Raw genomic sequence first — 9,514 nt, 5'->3', positions numbered from 1 at the left:
CAGATGTTTTTCTTAAAATCACTTTGGAAGTGACAGTGATCTTGGTGGAAAGGCCAAGAAATGGAGTTTGGACTAATTTATATTCTCTGAAACACTATAAGGAACAGAGATGAAATGCTGATTACTTATTACCTAGCTGACATCAGGGCTAGTCACAACACTGGGCTGACATGGGCCGAGAAAAAACTGGAGATTTATGCCAGAAATTGCAGGATGGAAGGATAAGGGATGGAAGGCAACTGTCGTGTTTGAGGCCTGGGTTGTGCTGCCCGGAAAGAGGGAGGCTAAGTACCATGAAATCTGCTTGGGATTTTCCCTTGCCTTGCACCAGATTATTGGAGATGAGCAAAGACCCTTTCACACTCTTGGATCTTGCAGCACAAAGCCTGCTGAGTGATGAACACTCAGCTGTGTGTGCCCTGAGAAGGTTTCCCATGGGCTTCTTCCCAAAACTGTCCATGGCAGCCTTCCATGAAGGCCACACAAAGACTGTGACAGTGATGGTACAAGTCTATCCCTTCCCCTGCCTCCATCTGGGATCATTAAGGGATCAGTCAATAACACAAGACCTGTTGGAAGCTGTGCTAGAGAGACTCAATTTTGTTTCTCCCAACACTGTTTGCCTAAGGTAATTATAGAGGGTGCTGGTAGGGGATCACTGAGTTAAGGAAGAAGGAGCTGGATTCAGAGATATGTGTTCAGAAGATATTCCAGAGTCGGCAGGTGGCACAGCATCAGTCATCGGGAGGCCTTGAGATCACTGCTCAGAGTTCCTCAGAAAAGAAGGAAGCTGGTATGGTTCAAAGCTGAGGCAGCTGAGAGTATAGTTGAAGCTCCTGAGTGATATCCCAGGAGTAAAGACTGAGGGAGAAATGAGGAGAAAACTAAAGGAGAAATGAGGATGGAGAAGTGCCTTTTTAAAGGCATGGTAGACAGATGAGCAAGGCTGCTAGCTGGCAGGGAAGCTTCCTCCTAAAGTTTGCTACTGTGGGTCTTATTCCAACACTGACCTGCAAATCAGTATCCTAGATCTGTTCCTCATTCCCACACAGGAGATCAAAGCTAAAGGTGCTGGATTTTACCCATGACCTTGAGCACTCCAACTGGGAGGAATGCTCCAAATTCTCACCAGCACCCTTTGTCATCATGCACACACTGGAAGAGCAAGAAGCAGACCAGCTCATGCCCAGTTGCAGAGAACAGCCTCGGCATTACCAGGAACCTGTGGAAATACGCACAGACCTTCTCCTGGGTAGTTTATTTGGTTTCTTCCACCTTTGGGGTTCCCTTCTTACACATTGCAGAGAGCTGAGAGGAGCCATAGCTATCTGCACCTCTGCTGCGGACACTGTTCATTAACCAAGTGCCATTCCTCAGTCTGGTCAAAATTCCAGGAACGCCAGAACTGGAGGCCTTTCGAGAGGTACGGCTGCATCATTGGAGCAGGTTCTGCTTCCTGTCAGACCTGATCCAGTTTTTCACCCAGGTAGGACAAATGTGCAATCTGGGCAATCTCATCATGAGTGGCATCCCCTGGAACTTCCTTGCTGATTGTTTCTCCCTGATGAATCCCCTGGACCACCTTCAAAAGCTACACCTCATCTTTGGTTGTCTCTCAGGCCAGCTACATAAGATCCTCAAATGAGTGTACATTAAATCCCACTGGAGAGATAAGGCCAGGATTCCTGAACACTCGTGCAATGTCACATCAGAGACCAAACAAGCCTGACCTTCCCTTCCCTGAATACCTACAGAGTCACTGATGGGCACAGACTTTAAGGTTGGTGTCCTGGACCAACCAGTGGCTGGTGATTTTATAGAAGAAAAAATACTTGTCTGAAATTGGCACTTTGTCCATGCATCCATTCATGCACTTGGTCCACATCAAACATATGGATAAGAATGGGAGATAAAACTCAAAAGAAAGCAATCAAGTGAAATAAGTCAGGCACAAAAACACAAATACTCCCTGTTCTCATCTATATGTGGAAGCTCAAAATTGCCCTTAAAGAAATAGAGAATAGGGATCTGGAACTGTGGCTCAGGGGTAGAGCACTCACCTAGCATGTGTGAGGCACTGGGTCCAAGCCTCAGCACCACATAAAGATAAATAAAGGTATTTTCCATCTACAACTAAACAATAAATATATTTTTAAAAAAAAGAAGTAGAGAATAGAATAATGGGAAGAGGCTGGTAAAGTGTGGAGGAGGGAGGGATGGAGAGAGTATGGTTAACAAGTACAAGGATACAGTATATAAGAGGAATAACTTCTAACATTCTATAATACAGCAGGATAATCATGGTTGGTGACAATTCATTAAATATTTTTAAATAGCTAGTAGAGAAGATTTTGAATGTTTCCAACACAAAGAAGGTGATAGATATGCCACTCACCCTGATCTGATCAGTAAACATGGTATACATGTTTTGAAATATCACCATATACCTATAAATATGTATAATTACTATATGTTAGTTAAAAATTAAAATATATCTTTAAAAGTCAGACAGAAGGCTGGGGTTGTGACTCCGCATTAGAGTGCTCACCTAACACATGCAAGGCCCTGGGTTAGAGCCTCAGCACCACATATAAATTTTTTAAAAAGTATTGTATCCAACTACAACTAAAATAAATAAATAAATAAAGTCAGACAGGTCTCAGCTCCTTGGAACTTACATAGAGAAGTATGAATAGGGATAGTAAATTGTGAGGGTAGCAATGAAAGGAGTTAATTGCCCCTACAACATCTAAACACAGCTGATTTTTTTGTTCCTCTCATTTATGTCTCATAGACTTCTCCATGCCCTGTCCTGGAATAGGGTTTTTTTTCTCCTGGAGCCCGGTAATTGGGCAAATAGAAACGTGGAAAATAACTAACCAACCCTTCCATCACGTAAAATCCTAGTTCTCTCCATGTGTTAAGGGCTATATATAAATTTCAATAATTCCTGCAACAATTTATGGAGCAAGAGTGATGACTGTGCTTATATGGCTTATTAAGAAGCTGAGACTGTGAGAGGTCAGTGCACCTGATACCATTCTCTGAAATATAAGGATGATTCTTTTGGGAACAGGAAACTGTTTCACTCTAAACTCTGATCCTGAGCAGTATAAACAACCTGAAAATCAAAGCTGACATCAAAACTCCCAGCTTTGATGTAGTTGATTTAGGAAAAATGAAAATTTCTTAAGCTAGATTTCTGTCCTTTCTCAAATGTATCTAGGGTCCACCTCAATATCCAAGGAGTAACTTTATCTATCTTTTCACAGCGGCCTGCAGAAACCATTGGAGACCCTGGTGATTAATGGATGCAGGCTTACTGAGAATGACATCACCTACTTATCCCAGAGTATTCGTGGCACACGTCTCAAGGAGTTGGTCCTGTGTAGCAATAACCTGTCCTAAATGGTTCCTGGACCCCTAGAGGTCCTGCTGGGTGAGGTATCAGGCACCCTGAAACACCTGAATTTGAGAAGCTGCAGGTTGAAGGAAGCCCAGCTCAAAGTCCTTCTGCCCACCCATGCTGCTGCACCAAACTCCACTCCCTTGTCTCCTATGATAATGTCATCTCCATGTCGGGCATAATGAATGTGCTTCAGCACTTAGCCGAAGGAGCTAAAGTGTGTACAGTACCCTGTCCCTGCTGAATGCATTGTGTACTTGGATAAATTCAGGTGGGGGAACCTCAATAGAGTGGAACTTGACCGCATGCACACTAAGTTGCAGGAGATGTTGCAAACACTATAGCAGGATGACATGCAGTTGACTAATTCTACTTCCACTGTCTGACTTAGAAAAAATACAATGGGAAAGGGGAACAGCTGTGGGTCTTGTAGCTGTGCCAATGAAGTTCCTGAACAAGTGGTATAACTAGAAAAAGTATTTTTAGAAGAAACATAAAGATGAACACTCTGGTGGTGACCACTATTCTGGATGGAGCTGGGGCTCTGTTGTTCATAAAATCGACAGGCAGTGGTGGGCAATCTACATTGTGCAAGGGGTGACATTATAATGCTGGGGATGAAAAAGACTTGCTCTCCTAGCACTTGTCCTTCTGATCTATTTACCCAATTTCCCTTTCATTTTGTATCAGTATTTCCACTTTTAGCAGCAAGCAGTTAGGTGAGTTTCTCTTCAAAACACTCCGTTATTAAATGGAATCATTGAAATGTTCAGTCAAGGAAATTGAGAAGTAAACTCAGCACAGAGCTTTCATTCATTCATTTATTCCACGTTATTGACTTCCCACTTTGTTCTCTTTCTCTAGGGAATAGAGAGATAAAACCTTCAAAGTTTCGGATTTCGTAGAACATAACTTTGAAGGGATTGGGAAACACTAAACAAGTCAGTAAACCAATAAGAAAGCCGATTTCAGAGAATTGCCATAATATACCAATATGGAAGTTTACTGGAAGTTGTGGTGTAGAGGTCAGGAATAAAGGTTTCCCCATCAATGAAACCAATTACTAATAGGTAAGTGTTGAGAAGCAGCCAGATATCAGGAAAGCAGAGGAGAGAGATGAGAGGTGCCATGAAAAGGATCCAGGGAGATCGAGGATGAGAATGCATCAAATCTTTTGATGATGAAAGTAGAGAATCACGGGACCCTTGACTTTTCATGTGGAGTCAACTCTAAGGATAAGAGGGAATGGGACAAAGGTGATTAAGGTGGGGAGGCAGGGTAATTAAGAGGAATTGTTTTACTGATTATTGCTTCATGATAAAATCTGATACCTAAGTGCATCTCTCCTCCCCATTTTGCCCCTTACATCTTACACTACTACTTCTTGAGAATTACCCTTGCTATTCTTCCTTCCTTTTTTTCTAATAATTTGTCTGTGGATTCTTTCTAATAATTTGTTTTGTGGATCATTGGCAACAGCAGAAGTTCTATTCACTCATTTCTGATTCTATGTCTATAATACAATTTTCATATAGTGGCCTGGTTAGGAACTCTATACACTGGCTAGAAGGAGTGAAGGTAGACGTCCTTGTCTCCTCCAGATTTTTTTTTATTGTTTGTTCACAACATTACAAAGCTCTTGATATATCATATTTCATACATTAGATTGAAGTGAGTTATGAACCCCCAATTTTACCCCAAATGCAGATTGCAGAATCACGTCGGTTACACATCGACAATTTTACATAATGCCCTATTAGTAATTGTTGTATTCTGCTACCTTTCCTATCCCCTACTATCCCCCCTTCCCTCCCCTCACATCTTCTCTCTCTACCCCATCTACTGTAATTCATTTCTCTCCTTGTTTATTTTCCCATTCCCCTCACAACCTCTTATATGTAATTTTGTATAGCAATGAGGGTCTCCCTTCATTTCCATGCAATTTCCCTTTTCTCTCCCTTTCCCTCCCATCTCATGTCTCTGTTTAATGTTACTCTTTTCTTCCTACTCTTCCTCCCTGCTCTGTTCATAGTTGCTCTCATTATATCAAAGAAGACATTTGGTATTTGTTTTTTAGGGATTGGCTAGCTTCACTAAGCATAATCTGCTCTAGTGCAATCCATTTCCCTGAAAATTCTATGATTTTGTCATTTTTTATTGCTGCATAGTACTCCATTGTGTATAGATGCCACATTTTTTATCCATTCATCTATTGAAGGGCATCTGGGTTGGTTCCACAGTCTAGCTATTGTGAATTGTGCTGCTATGAACATTGATGTGGCAGTATCCCTGTAGCATGCTCTTTTAAGGTCTTCAGGGAATAGTCCAAGAAGGAAAATAGCAGGGTCAAATGGTGGTTCCATTCCCAGCTTTCCCAGGAATCTCCAAACTGCTTTCCAAATTGGCCACACCAATTTGCAGTCCCACCAGCAATGTACAAGTGTACCCTTTTCTCCACATGCTCGCCAGCACTTGTTGTTGTTTGACTTCATAGTGGCTGCCAATCTTACTGGAGTGAGATGGTATCTTAGGTGGTTTTGATTTGCATTTCTCTGACTGCTAGAGATGGTGAGCATTTTTTCATGTACTTGTTGATTGATTGTATGTCCTCCTCTGAGAAGTGTCTGTTCAGGTCCTTGGCCCATTTGTTGATTGGGTTATTTGTTATCTTGTTGTCTAATTTTTTGAGTTCTTTGTATACTCTGGATATTAGGGCTCTATCTGAAGTGTGAGGAGTAAAAATTTGTTCCCAGGATGTAGGCTCCCTATTTACCTCTCTTATTGTTTCTCTTGCTAAGAAAAAACTTTTAAGTTTAATTAAGTCCCATTTGTTGATTCTTGTTATTAACTCTTGTGCTATGGGTGTCCTATTAAGGAATTTGGAGCCCGACCCCACAATATGTAGATTGGAGCCAACTTTTTCTTCTATCAGACGCAGAGTCTCTGATTTGATATCAAGCTCCTTGATCCATTTTGAGTTAACTTTTGTGCATGGCGAGAGAAAGGGATTCAGTTTCATTTTGTTGCATATGGATTTCCAGTTTTCCCAACACCATTTGTTGAAGATGCTATCCTTCCTCCATTGCATGCTTTTAGCCCCTTTATCAAATATAAGATAGTTGTAACTTTGTGGATTAGTCTCTGTGTCCTCTATTCTATACCATTGGTCCACCCGCCTGTTTTGGTACCAGTACCATGCTGTTTTTGTCACTATTGCTCTGTAATATAGTTTGAAATCTGGTATTGCTATACCACCTGATTCACACTTCCTGATTAGCATTTGTTTTTGCTATTCTGGGTCTTTTATTTTTCCATATGAATTTCATGATTGCTTTATCTATTTCTACAAGAAATGCCGTTGGGATTTTGATTGGCGTTGCATTAAACCTATAGAGAACTTTTGGTAATATCGCCATTTTGATGATGTTAGTTCTGCCTATCCATGAACAGGGTATATTTTTCCATCTTCTAAGATCTTCTTCTACTTCTCTCTTTAGGGTTCTGTAGTTTTCATTGTATAAATCTTTCGCCTCTTTTGTTAGGTTGATTCCCAAGTATTTTTTTTTTTTTTTTTGAGGATATTGTGAATGGAGTGTTTTTCCTCATTTCCGTTTCAGAAGTTTTGTCGCTGATATACAGAAATGCCTTTGATTTATGCGTGTTGATTTTATATCCTGCCACTTTGCTGAATTCATTTATTAGTTCTAGTAGTTTCTTTGTAGACCCTTTTGGGTCTTCTAGGTATAGAATCATGTCATCTGCAAATAGTGATAATTTAAGTTCTTCTTTTCCAATTTTTATGCCTTTAATTTCTTTCGTCTGTCTAATTGCTCTGGCCAGTGTTTCGAGAACTATATTGAATAGAAGTGGTGATAGAGGGCATCCCTGTCTTGTTCCAGATTTTAGAGGGAATGCCTTCAACTTTTGTCCATTCAGAATGATGCTAGCCTGAGGCTTAGCATAGATAGCTTTTACAATGTCAAGGTAAGTTCCTGTTATCCCTAGTTTTTCTAATGTTTTGAACATAAAGGGATGCTGTACTTTGTCGAATGCTTTCTCTGCATCTATCGAGATGATCATATGGTTCTTATCTTTGAGTCTATTGATGTGGTGAATAACATTTATTGATTTCCGTATGTTGAACCATCCTTGCATCCCAGGGATGAATCCTACTTGATCATGGTGCACAATTTTTTTGATGTGTTTTTGTATTCGATTCGCCAGAATTTTATTGAGGATTTTTGCATCTAGGTTCATTAGAGATATTGGTCTGTAGTTTTCTTTCTTTGAGGTGTCTTTGTCTGGTTTCAGAATCAGGGTGATGTTGGCCTCATAGAATGAATTTGGAAGAGCTCCCTCTTTTTCTATTTCCTGAAATAACTTGAAAAGTATTGGTATTAATTCTTCTTTAAAGGTTTTGTAAAACTCCGCTGTATACCCATCCGGTCCTGGGCTTTTCTTGGTTGGTAGTCTTTTGATGGCTTCTTCAATTTCATCCATTGATATTGGTCTGTTCAAATTGTGTGTATCCTCCTGACTCAGTCTGGGCAAATCATATGACTTAAGAAATTTATCGATGTCTTCACTATCTTCTATTTTATTGGAATATAGGTTTTCAAAATAATTTCTAATTGTCTTCTGTATTTCTGTAGCATCTGTTGTGATATTGCCTTTTTCATCCCGTATGTTAGTAATTTGAGTTCTCTCTCTTCTTCTCTTCGTTAGCATGGCTAAAGGTCTGTTGATCTTATTTATTTTTTCGAAGAACCAACTTTTAGTTTTGTTAATTTTTTCAATAGTTTCTTTTGTTTCAATTTCATTGATATCCGCTCTGATTTTAATTATTTCTTGCCTTCTGCTACATTTGCTGTTGTTTTGCTCTTCCTTTTCTAGGGCTTTGAGATGAAGTGTGAGCTCATTTATTTGTTGGTTTTTTCTTTTTTTGAGGAATGACCACCAGGTGATGAATTTTCCTCTTAAAACTGCTTTCATTGTGTCCCATAGATTCCGATATGTTGTGTCTGTATTTTCATTTATCTCTAAGAATTTTTTGATTTCCTCCTTTATGTCTTCTGTAACCCATTGATCATTCAGTAACATATTGTTCATTTTCCATGTGATGTAGGATTTTTCCTTCCTTCTTTTATCATTGATTTCCAGTTTCATTCCATTATGATCAGATAAAATGCATGGTATTATCTCCACCCCTTTATATTTACTGAGGGTTGCCCTATGGCATAATATATGGTCTATTTTTGAGAAGGATCCATGTGCTGCTGAGAAAAAAGTATATCCATTTGATGATGGTTGATATATTCTATATATGTCAGTTAAGTCTAGGTTATTGATTGTGATATTGAGTTCTATAGTTTCTTTATTCAACTTTTGTTTGGAGGATCTGTCCAATGGTGAGAGAGGTGTGTTGAAGTCACCCATAATTATTGTGTTGTGGTCTATTTGATTCTTGAACTTGAGGATAATTTGTTTTATGAATGTCGCAGCACCATTATTTGGTGCATAAATATTGATAATTGTTATGTCTTGTTGGTGAATGGTTCCTTTTAACAGTATATAATGACCTTCTTTATCCCTTTTGATTAACTTAGTCTTGAAGTCGATTTTATTCGATATGAGGATGGCCACCCCTGCTTGCTTACGAGGACCGTGTGCGTGGTATATTTTTTCCCATCCTTTCACCTTCAGCCTGTGTATGTCTTTTCCAATCAGATGTGTCTCCTGGAGGCAGCATATTGTTGGATTTGTTTTTTTAATCCATGTTACCAGCCTATGTCGCTTTATTGGAGAGTTTAAGCCATTAACATTCAGAGTTACTATTGATATATGGTTTGTACTTCCATCCATGTTTGATTGTTTATCCTTTTTAAAAAAATTTAGTTTGTTTCTCCATGATTATTTTTCCCCTCACCCTCTGTCTTTACTGAGGCACTTCCCACTGATGGTTTTGGTTATTGTTTTTCATTTCTTCCTCGTGTAGTGGTTTGCTCAAAATGCTTTGCAATGCTGGTTTTCTGGCTGAAAATTCTTTTAACTTTTGTTTATCATGAAAGATTTTTATTTTGTTGTCATACCTGAAGTTTAATTTTGCTG

General features: G+C 39.4%; 1 pseudogene across 1 annotated transcript; it reads left to right on the top strand.

The window, feature by feature from the left end:
- Positions 1-341: 341 nt before the first annotated feature.
- LOC308643355 (melanoma antigen preferentially expressed in tumors-like) lies at positions 342-3,792 on the top strand (annotated as a pseudogene). The gene is made up of 3 exons: positions 342-628; positions 1,053-1,641; positions 3,273-3,792. The product of its transcript is annotated as a melanoma antigen preferentially expressed in tumors-like (transcript).
- The last annotated feature ends 5,722 nt before the right edge of the window (positions 3,793-9,514 follow it).

Source organism: Spermophilus citellus (genome assembly GCF_964194105.1).
Source record: "Spermophilus citellus genome assembly, chromosome: 3".
NCBI lineage: Eukaryota > Metazoa > Chordata > Mammalia > Rodentia > Sciuridae > Spermophilus > Spermophilus citellus.
This window is presented reverse-complemented; position numbering and strand designations above follow the sequence as displayed.